The sequence below is a fragment of the Lissotriton helveticus genome, chromosome 6, assembly GCF_964261635.1.
Source record: "Lissotriton helveticus chromosome 6, aLisHel1.1, whole genome shotgun sequence".
NCBI classification, from domain to species: domain Eukaryota; kingdom Metazoa; phylum Chordata; class Amphibia; order Caudata; family Salamandridae; genus Lissotriton; species Lissotriton helveticus.
The window spans coordinates 511,367,074-511,389,934 of record NC_136067.1 but is presented as its reverse complement, the minus strand read 5'-3'; the positions used below and the strand labels follow the sequence as shown (position 1 = coordinate 511,389,934).

At 47.3% G+C, this 22,861-nt stretch overlaps 1 protein-coding gene across 1 annotated transcript in view; it reads right to left on the bottom strand.

The window, feature by feature from the left end:
• Positions 1 to 22,861, bottom strand: part of GFRAL (GDNF family receptor alpha like) — a 1,079,552-nt gene that overhangs the window by 147,727 nt on the left and 908,964 nt on the right. The window lies entirely within an intron of this gene.

Genomic DNA, 22,861 nt, shown 5'->3' with positions numbered 1-22,861 from the left:
GAGCCTCTCAGCAATCGCCCTTACCCTCACGGCTGTTTTGGTTATTTTAGAAATGAATGGTTGCAGATTTGTAGGACATGGCCTGTCTGTTCAGGCTGGAGAGTTCCCATTGGGCGCAGGATCAAGACTGATTTGCATATGGGTGGGTCCAAACAGGAATGGCATGGTAAGCACAAAAGCATTGGATTTAGGCCCAGATCTCTGTACTGGGGTGAAAGTAAGATAATGTTCTGTGTTCTGTCCATCAATTGTTATTTTTGCATCTGTCACCCCAAGTGAGACGGGTATGCCCGATGTGGATCCAGTGCTCTCCATGCGACTGGAGTCAAGCTATCCTGGCTGATGAGGGCTGAAAGGCCGAAACCAGTCCTAGGATGCTTGTTTCCAGTCCAGTGAGGACCTGGCCTGGCAGTTCGGGCTGGACTGTTCCCATTGGATGCTGGGTCAAGGCTGATTTGCATATGGCTGGGTCCAAACTGGAATGGCATGGTGAGCAAAAAAACGATGGATTTAGGCCCAGATCTCTATACTGGGGTGAATGTATGACATTGTTCTACATTCTGTCCATCAATTGTTATTTTTGCATTTGTCACCCCAAGTGCGACGGTAATGCTTAGACGTGGGTCCCGTGCTCTCTATGCCACTGAAGTCAAGCTATCCTGGCTGATGAGGGCCAGGGCTGGACTGGCAATGCCGGGTACCGGGCAATACCCCGGTAGGCTACCAGAGGTAGGGTCCGTTTTTTGGGCGGGCGGCCGGTTTTGTTGCTGGGTGGGACGGGGGCCGAATTTTTGTACTGCACTCAGTACTGTAGTCACTGCTCATTGCTGGGCTGGCTGCAGGCAGCAATGAATATTCATTATTAGACCTGCTGGTGCGGGCCAGTCGGCATGGCATTCATGTCACGTGGTGGGGTCACGTGACTGCAACATACAGTGAATCCATTACTCTCGCTGACGACGCTGAGAGAGCGGCAGTTGGTGCCTCGACGATCAAGGGCACCGGAGTTCACTGGATATTGAAAAGTCGCACAGAGGCAGAATCAGGTAAACATTACGGTATAGGATTCATCAGACTGCCTCTGGTGCGTGCTGCAGCCTGTAAACCTGTATTTTTTTGTGTTCTGTACTTTAGTCCATTTTCCATCCAGATTAATTCTGCCGTTTACCACCTGCTCTGACCAGGTAACGAATGGAAGTGGGAGGCCTGTGCGTGGCGGCAGGGGAGGGAGGAGAGATGCAGGGGGTGGTGGTGTTAGGGATGGATTGAGTGTCAAGTCTGTGGTCCACGTGATGGAGCATTCTGTGCTCACTGTGAAGTAGGAGAGAGTGAATCCCGGGCGCCTACAGGCTGAGGCTTTTCATCAGGTCTCTTTTTCCCACACCCAGGACATCTGAGAACTGGAGAACCTGGCCAGTTATGATAAGACAGAGTGATAATGCTCCTGGGAATATCTGTCTGTCAGACTTCTAATCATGGCCTTAGTATTAATGTATGCAAGGCCACAGCTTTCATGAGTGCAGCAGGAGCAGTGGCACCGGGATTCAGGCGTGGGAGGAGTCTATTGCCTCCTGGTAATGATTGCCTCCCTCTGCCTTGCCATGGACTGAAAAATGCACTAGGCTACTTGGATTTCCTAAAATCATGGATGCATTATGCCGTCCAATTTCAAAAACTGAACTTCATGACTAGGGATGTGGACTTAAGAGCGGAAACGGCTTCATGACGCACCCAAATACCTCTTTGTTACACAAAATGTTTGCGAGCCAGACCCTGAATGGAAGATATGGAATTCACCTCATCATTTCAAGGAAACAGTTTAAACACAGAAGAATGCTAAACCGTGGAATATTTTTCATATATCATATAGTATGAAGTATTGACATTTAGAATATTTCTGTAATGTCATATCCCACACTATAGAAGAGAATATTCCTGCAGGACAGCTGGAGTAATGTGACATAAGCTTTCCTAATGCACTGTGATGCAGATGTGGCGGCCACTTTGTCGAGTAGCAACATGGCCGTCTAAGCCAAAGATCGTTTGGATGCATTCTTGTTGATTTTACCTAATGACATTTGAATATCAACTATTCATTAATTAACAGTTTTTGACAACCTTAGAATGCCACTTTTTGCCATGACACACAAAAGGAAGGGCGATGCCTTCAAAATAGAACAAATCATGACTGTCAGCAAGAAGAAAAATAGTGACCAGAAGAGCAGGAGAATGATGGTGAACAAAGAGAGTGTGAACGATGCAGTGAGGGTTGCCGCTAGACAATGAACGTCAACGACAAACAATAAAATAGTCACCTCAAACTGCTGGAAAGCTATCTCAGAAACCCGCACCATGGGATTTTGTAAGGGGACATTTAAAGCCTACTTGTCACATGCATAGTACAGGGCCTTATTTCCCTCTGCATTCTGGGACTTGTAGTCCCGATGTCAGACTAGGATAAACGCTAATACAAGTACCAGCATATACAGGAATGCCTTGGACCCGGAAGCGCCCTCACACCCACGCTCCTCAGTGGCTCCTCAGTGGCCTTTGAAGAGGATTCTCCTTACACATGGGTTTTTAGTAATAACATCTTTTAGGCATGTGCTTACTGGACAGTGCCTAAATAGCTGTCTTGCACAGTTTCATAATGAAACATTTCAGTTTAGAAGAAGGTGGATTGGGTCAGCGGTAGGTGGTATTGTGCAGGGCTGGGACAGTAGGTGGTGCTGTGAAATTGGAGTCAGTCAGCGGGAGGTGGTATTGTGCGTGGCTGGGTCAGTAGGTGGTGTGTGGAATTGGAGTCGGTCAGCGGGACGTGGTATAGTGCAGGGCTGGGACAGTAGGTGGTGCTGTGGAATTGGAGCCGGTCAGCGGGAGGTGGTATTGTGCAGGACTGGAACAGTAGGTGGTGCTGTGGAATAGGAGTCGGTCAGCGGGAGGTGGTATTGTGCAGGGCTGGGACAGTAGGTGGTGCTGTGAAATTGGGGTGGGTCAGCGGGAGGTGGTATAGTGCGAGGCAGGGACAGTAGGTGGTGCTGTGAAATTGGGGTGGGTCAGAGGGAGGTGGTGTTGTGCAGGGCTGGGACAGTAGGTGGTGCTGTGGAATTGGAATCGGTCATTGGGAGGTGGTATTGTGATGGCTGGATCAGTAGGTGGTGTGTGGAATTGGAGTGGGTCAGTGGGAGGTTGTAGTGTGCAGGCCTGGGACTGTAGGTGGTGTTGTAGAATCATATCATAACTTCCGAAAATACTCCAACGCATACAGAACGCATCTGCACGACTCACTCTCGACATCCCCCGCCACAGCCACATATCAGCCCACCTGAGAGACCTGCACTGGCTCCCCGTCAACAAAAGGATCACGTTCAGGCTCCTCACCCACGCACACAAAGCGTTCCACGACATAGGTCCCGAATACCTCCACAACCGCCTCACGTTCTACACTCCAAAACACAAACTCCGCTCCGCCAGCCTCACCCTCGCCACCGTCCCACGGATCTGCAGAACCATCACCGGAGGAAGATCATTCTCCTGCCGGGCGGCCAAGATGTGGAACTCCCGCCCTGCCCACCTACGACTGACCCAGGACCACCACACTTTCAGGAAACAACTCAAGACCTGGCTCTTCGAGCATTAGCAGCAATTCTCCCCCCCCCGTGCCTTGAGACCCTCAAGGGTGAGTAGCGCACTCTACAAATGTACTGATTGATTGTTTGATATGCTTTCTCTGCACCCCAAAGATGGCTGTATTTTTCTAACAAGAGAAAATGAGAGCCCCAAAATTATGGGCTCCGAGACCTAGTTTGTGTAATGGTTGCTAATCAAATTGATCAGTAAAACCAAAAGAAAGAAACATTTCTTTCTAGAGTCCCCTCACTCACAGGGGTTGCCCCACGGTGACATGCTTCATCATTGGGGCCATCCCAGTTCTCTACGAAAAGGGGCGGGCTGCGACTTACGAACTTCGTAGGAGCACTTTTTTTGTGAAGGACCATGTATTTTTCTAACTACTTGGTGGCAGCTGCTGGCTGAGGCCATTCCTTGCTTTCGAGCCCATGAGGCTATTGCTACCCCGCTGCTTGTGGTACATCAAGGACTCGGACATTCTATTTTTAGCAGACTTTTTTACCTAAACATTTAGGTAGGGCTGCGAACATTGATGAAGGATTCACTTTCCTCTAATATAAGACTGGATTGATGACATGTGTGTTAACATCCCCCTTACCCCACAGGACTTGTCAATGACATTCGGAAAAAAATATTTTTTATCAGCCAATAGTTCTGCATTCAAGGAACTTCAATAGATATTGGGCTGAAAAACATTTGCTCACACTCAACAAGTTGACACCTGGCTTTATGACAGAAAGGAAAGTGATGTTGCCCCACCATAGGCTAACAAAATGACAAAAGGGGGCCCGAGAGCAGACTCAACCACAGGCTCCATTGTAAAAAGTGTGATACTAGCACTGGTGTGCTGAAACACATTGTGCAAACCAATATAATATGACTGGCCTTGGAGCAAGCACACATCTTTTGACATTTTCTACTTAGACAATACCAGTAGGCTATTAGTTCTCACATTAGGCAGAGCAGCAGGAGGTAAATAAGGGATATAAATGCATGGGTAGACATTTTACGTGTTGTCCCTGTGCAACTGAGAGGATTCATTGACTCTTGATATATTTTGGCCTAATAAAAGTAGACAGAGACTTTATGATATGGCCTCTGTCTACTTTTTATTAGGCCAAACATATGATGAGAAGAAAAAGATTTCAGCCATAATAGAAAAGACTGGCCGTTTGATATTTGGTTTTTATTCTTCAAACATCTGCTACCGGGCCCATCTTGGACACCAAAACAAAATTGCCTGCCAGGTCAAATTGTTTTCAACACGTTTCTATCACATGCTTGCTCCTGTGTCATGGTTACACGAGAAAACAATACTGAATGGCTGGACCTCACCAATTAAAAGTCATTCAATTTACATGGAAAATTACTCAGCGCCATATATAAATATATAATTTCTAAGAATGGCATCTGTCCTTAACTTGTCATCAAAGAAAGCTAAACAAATAAGCTCTGTTTTCTGTCCCGTTGCTGTAGCGCTGCAGGCAGCTTGAGCCAAATTTGGAACTGTTGCATGCTTTCTGATTCAGGACCCCGATGGGAAATCATTTTCTAACCAGGTTGTTTATGCAGTTGAGAAGGAACATATCAGCAAGATTCATTTGAATTTAAATGCGTTTCATATGGTGAAATCCTGAGAACTAGAATGCTGGAGATGTAGAATTTGATTTTCTGGATGCTCCCCCGGTGAAATGTTTAACGATTCTAAGAAGCAACGTTATTTGGACTACTTTTCTAGCCGCCTTTATGTCTATCGGTCCCTTATGCTTTCCAAGGCAAGATAGATTATACATTCAGTATCAAGCATTATCTACGTCATAGGCTTTCAAAGGATGTTTAGAGTTTCCTTCCTTCACAAAAACAACAAGTGACAATGTTTACCTTCGCTCTTTCCTTTTCATAATTGTCATGCAGGAAGTTTATTCGCTTGAAGTCGAAGGTTCGCCACTTGCCCCATGTACCTGTTTCTACAATTCGTGCATGTCCACCTGTGAGTGTGGGAGACTTAATGTTGGGGACAGGTGTTGGGTGAGTGGAGCAGAGTGATGCTCACGATATGTTTGGAGTCTCTGGTTGTTTCACTGGTTGAGAGACCTAGGGCCGAGCTGGTCCCCTGATAACTCACAATCTCGTTGTGCCTCTATGAGCCATTATTGGCTGCGCTGCATGCAGTTGCATGTCAGGTCAAGCTGCTCTGGGCTGGCCTCTAGTCTTTCATGCCAGTTGGAGCATTGCCCCGCATACCGCAACTGCCCCCGGTTTAGACTCAGAGCACAGACGTGTGGATATCCCTGCACCTCACACGCACTACTTTGTATGGGACTGGGCCCGTACTGACCCTTGTGCCCCGGTCTCGTGCCTCTGCAGCAAATCTTAGGCCTCGTCTAGCCCCGGCATCCCATTCTGGGACCAACAATTGCCTTAAAAATCCTGGCACCCTCTCCATCTGGACATGCTACTTAACTTGAGACCTCACCAGAGACTACTGCCCGGCCCTGCACACAAGCTGATTCACACTGCTTATTGCATGGTATGACTTAATCCTCCCAGTGCCTCACATGTTCCCCACAGACTGTGGTACCAGCAATTAACAAGGGACGCCAGTTGCTTGACTTCAATTGCTAAATCATTATAGCAGCCATTTAGCACCGTTGAGTAACCTTCTACCTGTCTGTTCCTGTTCAGAAGTCTGTTGGGTACTTTGTACACCTATAGGTAAGATTCTAACATTGGCAAATGTATTTTGTACCACCGGGTGCCACTACTTGTGATTCTTTTTCACACGACCTGTATCATAGCCTTCCAACTGAATGATGTTTTCTTCAAGTGTGTAAATCCTTAGCTCCTCACCGATCTTCATAGGCAGCCCTCTGCTTTTAGTCTACGGTGCCATATTGACTGTTTGTGTACCACCCCACTATTTAGGACCTTCCTAGTTTTCAAGGAGATCCATGAAAGTTGTTCCCAAGGGTTGAAATGCATAAATAAATAAATAAATAAATGCAATCCACTGACTTCCACTGTCTCACACCGAGGACGATCCCTACAAATAATCACAAAGAAACACTGGGAACAGAAAATGGATACTGGACAATAAATTTGCCAACTTTGAACCTGCACCTGTCTCCTAGGGATCGAGTGACCAGACTTACTATATCATACACCAAGTACTCAAAGGACCACGGTGCAGTCTGGAAGTCTGAGCTTGTGTATGGCCATTACGAGCCCATGGTACTAGCGTCTGTATCCCGTGTCCCTCTGCTCTTTAACAATCTCAGTCTAAAGGGGGTGGTGGCCTTATAGTCCAGTTTGTGTCACTGATGTCACTGCGGTCAATCTTACAGAAGTAATGAGAAGAGTCGTTGGTGTGTGTACACCACGCCTGGACTTAAAGCAAATGTGCGTTCTGTCTGCGGATGGCATGGTGGTGGAAAGTCACGCCCCTCGGCCATTGGTGCACTTTTGCCCTACAGTTAACCCAGTCCAAGCGGTGCTCTGCTGTTGTTGTGTGCGGTGCTCCATTGCAGAACCACCATGGGCAACTCCCCACGATCAGACTGCCGGTTTTAACCCCCACAGGACCAATGAGTTGCTGTTGCTAAGGGGAACAACCCCACACCATGTGGCTTCCCTGTGAATGTGCTAGTAAGTTTGCGTAACGTGACGTAGGTAACGCTATACTTGCTGGTTTGAAGAGGGACGTAGCTCTGCAGAGGGCAGGTGTTAGATATCGTGGATAGGAAATGAGGAAGAATCATTGGGTAAGGAGTGTCCTAAACTGCACAGAGACAAGGAGGGATGTGCTGTTGCAAGTGAGTGGTTATCGCCCGTCTATAGTAACCGAGGTCTCTTCAATGCATCATGTGTTGAGAAGTTCCTCCAGTGAATCAGTATACAAGCAAACCCACACCCTTAGTGTGATGAGGTGAGGTTGGTTGAAGGGAAGGCCTTAACATATTGCAACATCAAAAGTAGCTTGCACCAAAAGGAGAGTTTTTACTAGTGCTCAAAATGGAAATATAGAATCGTAGGTACTCTTCGTCTTAGACTGCCTGTTTGCTGCTTAGATGTGCTGGTACTATTCCATTAAAAGAATTGAGGGCAGTGCTGAGACGTGCCTGTACTATTCCTTCATAATTAAAGTGCAGGTAGTGAGTACCTGATAGTCCCTGCACAATTAAAGCACTCTTGTTTAGGTCTAGCTACAGAAAAAGTCCCAGCGCCATTAGCATATGTAAAATGTTTTTTAGATACATATTGTTCATACTGACTGCTGAGACAAGGTTAGATAAGTCCCTGTTGGCCTCAGATTCCTCCAAATTAAAATCCGGTTTCATCTGCTTTATTACATCAAAAAAGGCCATGTTTGTTGGCTCTTAGGGATCAGTGCACTGTAGCACCACTAACCAGTGCTAAAGTGCTTGCGCTCTTTCCTTTCAAACTTGGTCAAATTGGCTTACACCGAATTGGCAATTTTATTTACTTGTAACTCCCCAGAAATGTGGTTCTACATGTACCCAGGGACTGTACATTAAATGCTGCTAGTGGGCCTGCAACACTTATTGTGCCACCCACTTAAGTAGGCTATTTAAAGATGTGTCATGTCAAGGCCAGGGCCTTTGTGATAATTTTTCATGCTTTCTGGCCAGGGTGCCATTTGAGACATTTCCATGCCTTCTGTCAGCCTGGGTGCTTATGTGTGTCGTTTCCATCCTTTCTAGCCTGGGTGCTTAATGATGTGTGCTATTTCCATAGTTTCTGGCCTCAGTGACCTGCAGCTGGAGGCTCATGTGTGACATTTCCATGCTTACCGGCCTGGGTGCTTGTGTGTGACGTTTGCATGCGTACTAGCCTGGTGGTGTGACCAGGCCTGGGTCAGTGCCTAGGTGCTTTTGTGTGGCATTTCCACAGTATTCTGGCCTCCGTCAGTGGCCTGTGTGCTCATGTGTGACAATATGAGTGACAATTTACTATGCTTTAAAAGTTAATACAATCTAATATGTAATGAAAAATGCTTTGTTTTGGCCGTTCTGTCTCTCAAATTTTCTTGGGGGGGACAAGTTCAATACCATAAACTCCCCCTAGTAGTGGTTGCTCATTGTGCTTGCTCGCTACACACCATGTGGGGGGCTGATCTCACGTTTACTTTGTTCTCTCTGATTCACTACTTGTCTATTTTTGGTGCTCTCTGAAAGAATGTCTATGGGTACATATGACTGGATGGGTAACCTGGTGCTCTTTAAGGTCATCATCTACTATTTACTGTGCTTTGAAAGTTGATACAATTGAATATATATTGAAAAATGTGCTGTAAAATTCACCATTTTGGTCTGTCGTTTTCCAAAAGTTTCTTGGGGGGAGGAAACCCCCAAACCCCCTTAGTAGTAGTCGGGCTCACTCGCTGCGCTCGCTCGCTATGCGCAGGATAGGGGCTGGTCTGCTGAAATTTGCCAGGGATGCTTTCAGTTCCCAGTCTGGCCCTGATGAGGGCTGAAAGCCCGAAACAAGTCCAAGGATGCTTGTTTCCAGTCCAGAGTGGACCTGGCCTGGCAGTTCAGGCTGGACTGTTCACATTGGGTGCAGGGTCAAGACTGATTTACATATGGCTGGGTCCAAACTGGAATGGCATGGTGAGCAAAAAAACGATGAATTTAGACCCAGATCTCTGTACTGGGGTGAATGTATGACATTGTTCTGCATTCTGTCCATCAATTGTTATCCATGCAAAATATATAGTCATAGTTTTGTCTGAAGAAGAAGGATGGATGCATGTGAACTGTGATACATTGGTGAATGTAGGGGTTTCCTTTTTTATGTGTATCAATGACCCTGTAATAGATGGAATTTCTAGTTAATCTGCACATCACATCATGGAAAGTCACACGATTCAGTTATACACTGTATCATTGTTGTCCTTTATAAACAATATTAGTATATATTCAATTTAATTTATATTGCTAATTTGTATTAACCACTTAGACAAATATAGTCACTCAAGTATCACATTTGCAAGATACACACCATGGCTTGTTTGCACTGTAAACTGTAAGGGCCACATGTATCCTGCATTTTACCAGTTGGCAATGGTCTGATTCGCAAAATCAGGCAGTTTGCGACTGGTAAAATGCTTTTTTGGTATGTATAAATTCCTGTTTACAATTCAGTAACATATTAACGAATCACCTTTTCGAGTAGAGAACACATACCAATTCAGTATTAGGAAGGGAGGACATGTTTAGGGCGTCCCTTCCAAATGCCGAATCGCACCCATATGTAGGAATGATTTGCAACAAAAATGCATTCACATTTTGCCACCTACTTCAAGTAGATGGTAAGCCATTCACAAATGGGAAGGGGTCCCCACTGAATCCGTTCCCCTTTGTGAATGTTCATAAAAAAACAGCAGGGACTGGTCCCACAGACCACTGCCTGTTCTTAAAATATGCCAAAAGCGAACTTTTCCTTATTCTTCTTGAAAGGCAACCCATTTTTAAGCAAAACGGGCAACAATAAAAAAAAAAATATTGCTTTATCTATAAGCATTCACAGACATAGGGGTCGGCTGACCCCAGCAAGCCTCCATCCTTCTGATTTTTGCGATCCCTAATGGGTTGCAAATTGCATTCTACCTCATTAATATTAAGCTGGTAGGTCGATTTGCTACCCATTAGGAAATGTGTAAATGAAAGCCATGGAGTTTCACCCATTCAAATAGTGATTACCTAATTAGCTACTTGATATTTTAAATGATACATGTGGCCTAAGTATATAATTTGGTCAATATCATCTGCTCATGCACTGCATACTATTCCACACGAACAGATACTGAGTACCAGAAAAGTATATATTTTTTAAATTATTCAATATTTTTGTAACTTGAGTGTCTCTCACTGATGCACCTTCTGTGTGAATGTTCACAGTGACCAGTGCTTTCATCAATAAGCTGGAATTAGAACCTTGCTTCCTGTGATGCCTGCTTCCTGTTCTTAAATGGGCTCTTCATTGCAGGTTAATAACACTTTACATGTCTTGCAAATATAATACCTAAGGGAGGGGGTTTACAGTGCCTTCAATGGGTTGGTTCTCTGATGTTCCTGGGTCGATTCCATATAATACTACCTGCTGGCTTAACAGTGTCTCAGTAGGACTGGTTCTCTGTTGCTCATGAACAGACTCAATGTGATACTTCCAATTTGTTTAAAGGTGCCCTCAATAAGTTGGGTATAGACATCATTGGGTGGTCTCAGAGGTGGGCCACTCTAACACACATCAACTGTTGATTGGATGCTGTGTAAGAGAATATATTTTGACCGGTTGCATCTCCTGCTTTTGAAGAAAAGCGTTTTTTTCAACGTTTGGTGTGAAAAATTCTTACTGATGGGGTCTCACTCACTCTACCCATCTGTGGACTTGAGCTGTATCTTCCATTTCCCATATTTTCAAGAAAGGTCTATTGTACAGTTGTTATGAGCATCTTTGCAGTGGTTATAGGTGGGCATTTGTGCTAACACATGTGCACACACGTTGAGACTCAAACAACAATAAGGCAACCCAATCTTCTCCCAGGAGGCTGTGTACACCACGAATCTGAACACAAAATGATCCCTAAATGAATAGTTTATCAATGAATATGTTCACTTTCAGTGAGTGGTACTGCTGATATCCAATCACTATTATGCATTAGACAAGTAAGAAAGTATACTGTGACCGCTCAGCCCTCCACAGGGCTTGGTCGCCCCACTCACTGCTGCCGCTCCTGCCTGCCTTAGCCGCCTCCTGCCTGCAGATTCCTTCGCTCGCTGCCCGCTGCTCCTGGGAATTTCCCGCTGCTCCTGGGAATTTCCCGCTGCCCGCTGCTTCTTGGAAGTTCCCGCCGCTGCCTCCCTGCGGCCCCGCCCCCCTGTGATTCCATTCGACGCCCCGCTCACGCCACCCAGCTGCTCCTCCCTCCCGGCTCCTTACTTAAGGGGACCACAGAGTGTGACCGCTCAGCCCTCCAGAGGGCTTGGTCGCCCCACTCACTGCTGCCGCTCCTGCCTGCCTTTGCTGCCTCCTGCCTGCAGATTCCTTCGCTCGCTCCCGCTGCTCTGGGAATTTCCCGCTGCTCCTGGGAATTTCCCTCTGCCCGCTGCTTCTTGGAATTTCCCGCCGCTGCCTCCCTGCGGCCCGCCCCCCTGTGATTCCATTTGCCGCCCCGCTCCCGCCACCCAACTGCTCCTCCCTCCCGGCTCCTTACTTATGACGCCCCCAGAGCGACCGCGCAGCGGACGCACGCGACGGGAGCGCCGATTGAGCGCCGAAGGTGCACCAAAGGTAAGCCCGTCTGCGCCCATCCGCGCCTGGCCCGCGCCCAGCGCCAGGACCCCTGGCCCTCCCCGCCGAGGCAAGACGACCCGACTGACCTAGGACGCCGCCACTCTCAACGCACTCAATGCCGGCCGGACCCACGCCTGCTGCCGAGCCACCCCGAGACGCACCCACGGACCCTTCACCTGCTGCACCTGCAAGTTCACCTGCCTCCGAACCTGCCCCGCACCCGCCAAGACAAACACCAGCAGCAACCACCTCAAGTGCATCCTGATCAACACCCGCTCCGTCCACAGACACGCCGTGGAACTCTGGAACCTCCTCGATGCTACATCACCGGACGTCGCCTTCCTCACGGAAACCTGGATGAATGCCTCCTCTGCACCCAACATCACCATCGCCATCCCGGACGGGTACAAGATCATCAGGAGGGACCGCATCAACCAGACCGGAGTTGGCATTGCCATCGTCCACAGGAACACCATCCGCATCACGACCGACGCCAACGACTCCTTCGCCGCAGCCGAACATCTCCACTTCCAGATTCACACCGACCCTAAGACGACCCTCAGAGGCACCCTCATCTACAGACCCCCGGGACCACGCACACAATTCAGCGAAGACATCACAGACTTCATCAGCTCGCACGCCCTCCCCTCCACTGACTACATCCTCCTCGGGGACCTCAACTTCCACCTGGAGAACAACAAGGACCGCAACACCACCACCCTGCTGGAAAACCTCGCCAACCTCGGACTCAAGCAACTGGTCAACACCCCCACCCACTACGCCGGCCACACGCTTGAGCCCGTCTTCTCTTCCAGCAAGTACATCACCTTCAGCCACGCCACCGGACTCCACTGGACCGACCACAGCTGCGTCCACTTCAGCTTCAAAAGATCCACAACCCACCACCACCCGCAACAGGTACCTCACAGGAATTGGAGCAAGATCACCGCTGACCAGTTCACCACCTCCCTCAGCCAGAGCCCACCCGCCAACACAACGGACCCCAACGAAGCAGCCCGCAACTTCACACAGTGGCTGACCGCCTGCGCCGACGACCTCGCACCACTAAAGAACCCTCCCAGCAGACCCAGAAGCAAGAAGGCATCCTGGTTCACCGACGACCTCAATGACTCCAAGAAGACCTGCCGCACACTCGAGAAAGCCTGGCTCCTCGACCGGACCACCGACAACATGACCGCCCTCAAACACGCTACCCGCAAGCACCACCAGCTCATCCGCACCACCAAGAAGAAATCCCTGAAGGAACGACTGGACAACAACGCCCACGACAGCAAAGAGCTCTTCACTATCGTCAAGGAGTTCTCCAACCCCAGCACCGGCACCAACGACATCACTCCGTCACAAGACCTCTGCGACTCCCTCGCCTCGTTCTTCCACCGCAAGATCGCCGACATCCACAACAGCTTCGGCGCCCCACCCACGCACCCAACCGTCGAACCAATGCCCCCCACCGCCACCCTTCGCACCTGGACCACGGTGACCACCGAAGACACAGCCCGCACGATGAACACCATCCACTCCGGATCACCGACCGACCCCTGCCCACACCACGTCTTCAACAAGGCCGACTCCACCATCGCACCCCAACTCTGGAACATCATCTACGCCTCCTTCAACACCGCCACCTTCCCGGTGAAGCTGGAAGCACGCCGAGATCAGCGCCCTCCTGAAGAAACCTACAGCGGACCCCACCGATCTCAAAAACCTCCGCCCCATCTCGCTCCTCCCTTTTCCTGCTAAAGTCATCGAGAAGATCGACAACAGACAGCTGACCGCCTTCCTCGAGACGAACGGATCCCTTGACCCCTCGCAGTCCGGCTTCAGAGCCAACCATAGCACCGAGACCGCCCTCATCGCAGCCACCGACGACATCCGGACCCTGCTCGACAAGGGGGAAACAGTGGCCCTCATCCTCCTGGACCTCTCTGCTGCGTTCGACACGGTCTGCCACCGCACCCTAGTCCAGCGCCTCAGCAACATCGGTATCCAAGAGAAGGCACTGGAGTGGATCATCTCGTTCCTCACCGGAAGAACACAAAGAGTCCGCCTCCCCCCGTTTCGCTACGAGGCCACCGAAGTCATCTGCGGCGTCCCGCAAGGATCTTCACTCAGCCCCACCCTCTTCAACATCTACATGAAAGCTCTCACAGCCATCGCACGCCAGCACAACCTCAACATCATCTCTTACGCCGACGACACCCAGCTGATCCTCTCCCTCACCAGAGACCCCGACACCACCAGAACCTGCCTACACGAAGGGATGAAAGACGTCGCCGAGTGGATGAAGGACAGCCGCCTGAAACTGAACTCGGACAAGACGGAAGTCCTCATCCTGGGATCTTCGCCCTCCCCCTGGGACGACTCCTGGTGGCCCCCAGCCCTGGGCACCGCACCCAAGCCAACCGACCACGCACGCAACCTGGGCTTCATCCTGGACCCCTCCCTCTCGATGACCAGACAAGTCAACGCCGTCTCCTCATCGTGCTTCAACACCCTGCGTATGCTTCGCAAGATCTTCCGCTGGATCCCGACCGAGACCAGGAAGACTGTCACCCAGGCACTCATCACCAGCCAACTGGACTATGGAAACGCCCTCTACGCCGGAACCACAGCCAAGCTACAGAAAAGTCTCCAGCGCATCCAGAACGCCTCCGCCCGACTCATCCTGGATGTCCCCCGACGCAGCCACATCTCCAGCCACCTGAGGAACCTGCACTGGCTCCCCGTCGACAGGAGGATCACGTTCCGGCTCCTCACCCACGCTCACAAGTCTCTCCACGACCTGGGCCCCAAGTACCTCAACGACCGCCTGACCTTCTACACGCCCACCCGCCAGCTACGGTCCACCAGCCTCACCCTCGCAGCCGTACCACGCATCCGAAGAGCCACCGCCGGAGGAAGATCCTTCTCTTACCTGGCTGCCAAGACTTGGAACTCCCTCCCCATCCACCTTCGGCTGACCCAGGACCATCTCGCCTTCAGGAAACAACTCAAGACCTGGCTGTTCGAGCAGTAGCATACCCCTCCCCCCAAGCACCTTGTGACCCTCCCGGGTGAGTAGTGCGCTATACAAATGGCATGATTGATTGATTAATTGATTGATCGTTATATTTTGATAGCGCGTACTTAATCTAATATACAGTCCATGTTAGGCTTTAATCAATTATACCAAATATACAAAACAAATATCGAAGAGCGTCATACGAAAGAGACAAAATTGAAAAGCAAGTGACACGACTTTTCCTCTATTTGCTGGAGTATGTATTCAGTCTCACTTTAGGCCAATAGCCGTTTGTATATTTATATTTAAATTGCTATTTTTTTCCTGAACCAGACTTAATAAGTTATAGGTTTTGAACTATCCTGCTTGGCGAAGTTAAATAATTAGCTGGTTTGAGATGATTAGCATTTTATTTTTTTATTTATTTATTTATTGAGCTTTTAAAGCGCGACAGCTACCCAAAAGGGTTTCCCGGCGCTGAGATAATGCAACGAGCAGAAAGAGAAAGAAAAAACTACTTAATTATTGACTAAAAAGCCAAGTCTTGACAGCCTTGCGAAAGCGAGTATAGCAGTCCTCAAATCGAATATCAAAAGGGAGGGAATTCCAAAGCTTGGGCCCCAGGAAGGAGAAATATCTTCCACCCATCCTGGCGACTCTAAACTTAGGGACAGTAAAAAGAATTTGGGAGGAGGAGCGGAGAGAACGAGCAGGGGAATAAAAATTCACTAAGTTTTGCAAGTAACTGGGAGCTAACTTTCTCCTAATCTTATGCATGTAACTGAGCGCTTTAAACTTCACTCAACTGTCCAACTTCAGCCAGTGAAGGTCACGAAGACGACCAGTGATATGGTCGGTTCTGCGACAGCCACTGAGTAGACGAGCCGCGGCATTTTGCACAAGTTGGAGGGGTCGAACGACTGCCTTGGTCGCCCCCAGATAGAGTATGTTCCCAAAATCCAAAAGAGGGGTGACCAAGGCTTTCACCACAGACCTCTGTGTGTCACTAGGCAGCATCCATAAGATCTTCTTCAGCCAGCGCAAGATGGTAAAGCAGGTAGATGAGACCTTATTAGCCTGACAATGCATTGACAGATCCCTGTCAATGATCACCCCCAGATTAAGTACATGCTCCACCGGGGAAGGAAGCGGACCCAGCTCTGCAGGCCAGTGTCTGGGGGTCCAAAGGTCAGGTTTATGCCAAGGACAAGGACTTCCGTCTTCCCTCCATTCAGTTTGAGTAGATTTTGATTCATCCACTTGGCGATTTCCCCAAGTCCAGACTGAAGGAGGGAGGTATAGGCCGTGTCCGATTTGGAAAGGGAAAAAACAACCTGCGAATCATCCGCGTACATAAACAAAGTTAATCCGACGCTGTCTGCAATGTGGGCCAGAGGGGTAACATAAAGATTGAAAAGTAACGGGCTAAGAATCGAACCCTGAGGAACACCATGGGGTTGGGAATAAGTCTTAGAGGTAGCAGTGTGGGAAAAAATTTGAAAGGTGCGATCAGAAAGGAAAGAACCCCGCCAGTCAAGGGCAGGGCCCTCAATGCCCATGGCGGCTAGAGAGTCAAGAAGAGTTTTGTGCGAGATAGTATCGAACGCCGCGCTGAGATCAAGTAATATCAGCGCGGCCGTCTCCCCTCTATCAAGCAGGGACCGAAGGGTCTCCGTGACGCCAAGAAGTGTTGTTTCCGTGGAAAAACCAGGACGGAATCCGGACTGCGAAGGATGCAATAAATTATTCATAGTGACAAACTGAGTCAAATAACGGTGAATATGTCATTCTAAAACTTTAGATAAGGCTGGCAGTAAAGAAATGGGGCGATAGTTGGAAATGACCTCAGGGTCTGCAGCAGGTTTTTTCAGTAGTGGAGTAACCATTGCATGTTTCCAACATGCTGGGACGGTGGCGGTCCTGAGAGAAAGATTCAAGGTGGTGCAAATAGCCGAGAGCTGGGAAGAAGCTAATAAACGGAGTACAAGGATAGGCAGAGGGTCAACAGGGGAGCCAGACTTTACTTTACACAGAATTTCGTAAAGAGCCTCAGGCTGCATTTCGTGCCAAGCCCGCAATGGATCCGTAACAAGGGCCGGGCAGCCGTTAGCGCCCATTGCATGTGTGGAAAAGGCCGAATAGGTATTGCCACTATTTTGAGTGAAAATATCGTGATGGATCTTGTCCACTTTGCTAGTAAAAAACTGAGCAATTTCATCACATTTACTACTGGACAGAGAAGAAGGTTTCACTATGGTAGTAGAGCCAGCAAGATTTCTGACCAGGCCAAACAGAACTTTCGATTTGTTGATAGCTTCTGTTATAGTTTTGGTGACAAAGTTGGCCCTGGTCAAAGCAAAAGCTTTATGATAACTTTTTAGGGCATTTTTATAGGCGAGTGCTGCCTCAGTGTACCAAGGGGCTGGAGTCTTGTGGAAAGCATCCTTCTTAAAGGAGACGGGAAGGCAAGTATCAATGGCAGTTTGAAGCCAGAGGTTCATCAAAGTAGCAGCTGTATCAGCGTCTGCCGATGCAAGTAGATCTGCGGGGAGATGAGCGGCCGTTCGGATAGGCAGGGTGCAGGAAAATATGTCTATATTAAGATTAACCTACTTGTCTCATACAAGCACCGGCAAGAATGGAGTTAAGTTGACAAAGACAGGGCAGGCAAAACACTAGTACCAATGACACAGATGATCTCTTGGAAGCACTAAAGGGAAGAAACCAGTTCTGGCTGGGAGAGTATGCTAGGAAGAGAGAACTAATTCAATTAATGTTCAAATCACCCTCTTTGAATTTCTCAGAAATCTGGAAGGAGGGGAAGAGGAGGTTGGGCAGACTGTTGGCTGCTTCCTTGGAAATGTCACTTAAGGATGGATGATGACATAGCAGTTCTGGATTTGTTATGGATGTGCACCTGTTAAAGCTCTCAACCACAATTTTAAGCAACATTTCAAGGGAATAGACTTAAAGATAAATAGAGAACCAGGAAAAGGAAGGTCTGGCTTGTTGATTAACCTCCTTCTGATGTAGGACTTTGGACTTAAACTTCTTTAACTTGTATTGGACTCATTCTCAGAGCCAGTAATATATGTCCCCCTCTTATTCTGAAGAGGAGTCCAGAGTGGACTTGTTGGTAATCCTGAAGAAAGTGCATCTCCTTGGACTTCTGTATCTTCTACTTGTGGGTGCTTTAGATGAGATGCCCCAGTTTATGAATGCTTTTGAAGTGAAGGAAGGGCAAGGATGTTGGTGTGTTCCTATAGGGCGAACTGAAAACTGGAATTCAGTGGGAGGACCAGTCCATGTCAATGGAACTAAAGAACCTGCAGTGTCCAAGAACTAACAATATATTTTAGTATTACCCTAGAAACCACCTAAAATGTTAGAAGCTAGTAGACACTAAAACATCACTGCTGGTGGTTGGAGTGCCTCACCAAACCACTACCAACCAGGAATGAAATTAAAACCTATGCAATTTAATCTTTCAGGGGGGTGATACTTATTTGTGATTGAGCTGCTTGCATAGAGTACTTTAAGGAACTACTTAACGTTCCCTGCAGCCAGGAAATGCCAAGCAGCCTTGAACTTAACAATGTAGCTGTTTCACTTTAAAACAAAAAACATATTAGAAGTGGAAGGAAACTGCTAGACATCTTCTTTGCCCATGTACCCTGCGCCTAAAGTCTTTGGCAGATTGCAGCAATGGGGTCTCAGGTGTGAGGTCCATGGCAATGTCTTACACGGCTCCATGAGGGATGCTGGGCATACCCAGAGAAGAGTGCAAATGTGCTAAATCCACTGCCCAGAACAGCACCAGTGAGTGATGGGTAGTTGCAGGATCCAGCCTGAATACACAGTGTTTGCTGCTGTCACGTGTTTCGAGACAGAGTTGTGCATGGTTCTCCACATGGGCAAGTGTACAACACTTGACTTAGAAAGGGTAGCTTTAACAAGAAAACATAATGAAAACAAAATTTATTTATTTCTTTATTTAAAACATTTATGAACTGCACATTGACCATTCTTGTATCATGGTGATGGTAGACTCACTGTGACATAATAGAGGGAGAAGAAAGGGGGTAACGGGAAAACTGCGACTGAGATAATATCAAGAGTGATAAAAAATGCTGCGTAACAGAGTGCTACAGAATGAGCCATCATTACTTCAGGAAGAGCCAAGTTTTCAGGGATTTTCTAAATTGCAGGAGATCCGTCAGGGATATGATATCTTCCAGAGACCTTTAAGTAATGAAAAACAGGTGCCTGCTACTTTAGTCACTTCTTTTCATATACAGTTTATTATCAAACGTAACCCCTAAGTTACGAACAGAGTCAGAAAAGGATAACTCTACAGATGTTTAAAGGAATTGCAGTTGGAACGTTGCTTGTGAAACACCATGGGAGCTCGGTTTTATCCCCATTATATTTAAGGGAATTAAGATTGACTCAGCTAATTACATAATTCATACAGTTACTAAAAGCAGTGACAGACGCTGGATGGCCGTTGTGTAGGGACAAACCTAATTGAGTGTTGTCCGCATGGTTCACCACACTGAACTTATGAGATTTAGTGAGAGTGATCAGAGGTCTCAGATAGATGTTAAATAAGACCAGAATCAAATCTGAGCCTTGCGGGACTCCATAATCCAAATTCTCAAAGTCGGGCAGTAGGAAGAAAAAGCAACAGTCTAAGAATGTTCAGATAAATAAGAGCACATCCGTTTATGAACGTTGCCACATATACCAAATGAAGCAAGTCGGTCCAAGAGCGTAATGTAGATCACCGTATCAAATTTGGCTGAAAGATACAAGAGGATGAAGCAACTGATTGTCCTTCATCAGTCCAGATCCTGAGTTCATCCAATGCCATAAGCAAGGCAGGTTTCATGCCAAGATTTGGACTAAAGCCAAATTGCCCTCCTTCAACGAGAAGATTATCCTCCATAAAATTGAGCTAATAAACGTTCCAGAAATTTGGCTGGATATGGCAGGGGAGAAATAGGCCTATTTTTACGAAGGACCCCTGGATCCAGGGAAGATTTTTTAGTATTCCAGGCTAAAGGGTCTCTACTAAATTCAAGTGACTGATTGCAAAGTTGCTTTAGCAGCAGAACTAGTTCATCTGCTGGTTCTTTCTAGGCCTGGGTAAAGTTCGCGAAGTGACAAAAAAACTCTGCCAAGGTACACGGAGTTCTTTGAGCGACGGAGTGTGTTACCTTGTGCCGTTTGCACAATTTTTTTGTGTCAGGTGTTTGTCCCATGCTGTAAAATCAGCACAAATGGCATCACGTGCAGTGCTAGAGGGCACTGCTTCTTTTTGCTGCTCGAGAAGAAGGCTTCTCAAGGCGAGCTGTAGAAACCATTCTCAACTGATAGCATTGAGATATCTCATTGGGAAGCAGTCTAGCGTCTGATTTTCCTCACTAATGCTCGCCAACTTATCGTTGGTGAGCCAAGTGAGGAAAAGACTCCGCTCTGCGAACTCCGTAGGGCGTGGAGTGTGAAAAACTCCACAAACTCTGCGAACGAAACAGAGTTCACCACCCAGGCCTGTTTCTTTCCACACCCAATGAAGAAAAGGGTCAAGAGGATATCCAAAAGCGGGATAGAAAATATCCTCCACTAAAGATTCAAACCATTCCAACTTGTTCCTATACTGGTGGGGATTCTTACTAATAAGGAGCGTGATCTCAGAACTGGGATCATAAATTATAATTCTGATTTATCAAGATGGCATTATCCTTTTACTGTGGCACTAGATAAAACTCGATTAGCACGATTAACAATTATGCATGTGTACTTATTTTTACAGGTCAAAATGGCACCATAGCCTGCCAGCAGGATACTATGATTTGAGTGCTACAAGTCCTTTTTCTATGTTCAATTGTGAAAGTAATCGCAATAAATGACGGCTTGAGTGTCTGCCTCCCGACCCGTGACAAAGGAGATGGCGGTCTCTGAAACACGTAGGGAGTTTGGCGTGATATAACAATCAATAAAATCGTTGTACCAGAATTTGGAGTCTGATGCATTTTTTGTACTTCTAACAGCACCAAATTTTGGATTGAGTTATATATATTTATATTTTAATCAGTCCTAATTTATTTATATATATATTTGTTTGCAAGAGGAAATTTGCACTCCTAGTGATTCCATTTCAGATCCTTTTAATCACAAAGCAACAAAAAAATACTTCAACAAACACATTTCTACCCAGATCGGTCAATGAGTCCTTTCTCAATGTTCCATTATATACTCATAATCTCTGTTACCTTGCTGATGCATCCTGGGACTTCACTTCATATTGTTATAACTAGTACATAATTTATATTTTCTGTTTGGTATGTATAAGTTAAAGGTTTACAAATGTCACTGCTCAGTGTATAATTCACAACATAAGATGTCATCTGGTTGTTTAAGGATGAATTTCATTATTATGTCATCCTTGTTTATGTGGAGACTGATAATAGTATCACTGTCCTCCTCATATTATATCAACTTGTCAGTTATTAGTGCCTCAACATTCATGTATATTTTCTAAATCAGTATCCCAAGTTATATTCCTGACATCCCATACCATTGCTAATGTAATCATAGCTAAGTGCCATATGTTCCATTGCACCTCCAATTAATTGTTCATGATTATACATTATTGGTTAAGTGATGTATGTATGTATGTATGTATAAACCATTTTATAGCGCGCTCCGTTACTTGAGAGTATCCTGGCGCGATAAGGGAAAAACAGAAAACAGAACAGCAGGAGGGCATTTTAAATTGTACTCATGAATAAGTGTGTTTTTAGATTTTTCTTAAATAGGGCCACGGTTTGCGTAGAACGCAAATGGAGAGGGAGAGCGTTCCAGGCCCGAGCCACGGTCACAGAGATCGATTGACCACCGAGCCTGGCTCGTTTAAAATGGGGAAGAGACAATTTGAACAGAGTGGATGATCTAAGGGTACGAGCGGGGGTATACCAAGTGAATCTCTTTCTTAGATAGTGGGGGCCTTGATCATGAATAGCTCTGAACGCAAGCACCAGAGACTTGAACAGAATGCGCTGCGCAACAGGAAGCCAATGGAGGGTGCGCATCTCAGTGCGTACACTCTTCCATCTAGGGATGTTGAGTAGCAGACGGACAGCCGCATTCTGAATGATTTGCAAGCGTTTCACCAGGTAGGCCGGAATGCCACTGAACAGTGCATTTGCGTAGTCTAGCCTTGCCAGTATGAGAGCCCGAGCAACTGTCTCCTTAGCCTCCCTAGGGAGCAGTGGGAAAAATTTGCGGAGCATTCTAAGCGTGGCAAAGCAGGTGCCTGTCAATTTTTTAATATGGTCCTCAAATCTAAGATCCTCTGCAAACCAGATGCCAAGGTTTTTTGCCGGTCTCCCCATCTCTTTCGGGCTAGGAATGTTGGGGGGCCACAATGTGTTCTTAAACGAGGAGGGAAAGGAACCATAAAAAAGCACCTCGGATTTGTCCTCATTGCATTTCAGCTGGGCCTGGGTAAGCCAGCGAAATACAGAGGACAAACACCAATGCACTGCTGATACATCCAGATTGTTGTCTGGCCAGGTAAACAGCAGTTGGGTGTCATCTGCATACCCTATGATCTTAGCCCCATACTGTTCCGCTAGATAAACCAGGGGGGTGATGTAAACATTAAACAGTAGGGGACTAAGAGTGGATCCCTGGGGGACCCCCGTGAGAAGTGGTTTGGGCTCAGATGCATATGGGGGCATCCAAACCTGCTGAGACCTGTCGGAAAGGAAAGAAGACAGCCAGGCCAGCACAACTCCCCCAATACCAATAGCAGACAGCCTGGCGAGAAGAAGCTCATAGGGAACGGTATCGAACGCGGCAGAGAGGTCCAATAAAATTAGGACCGCT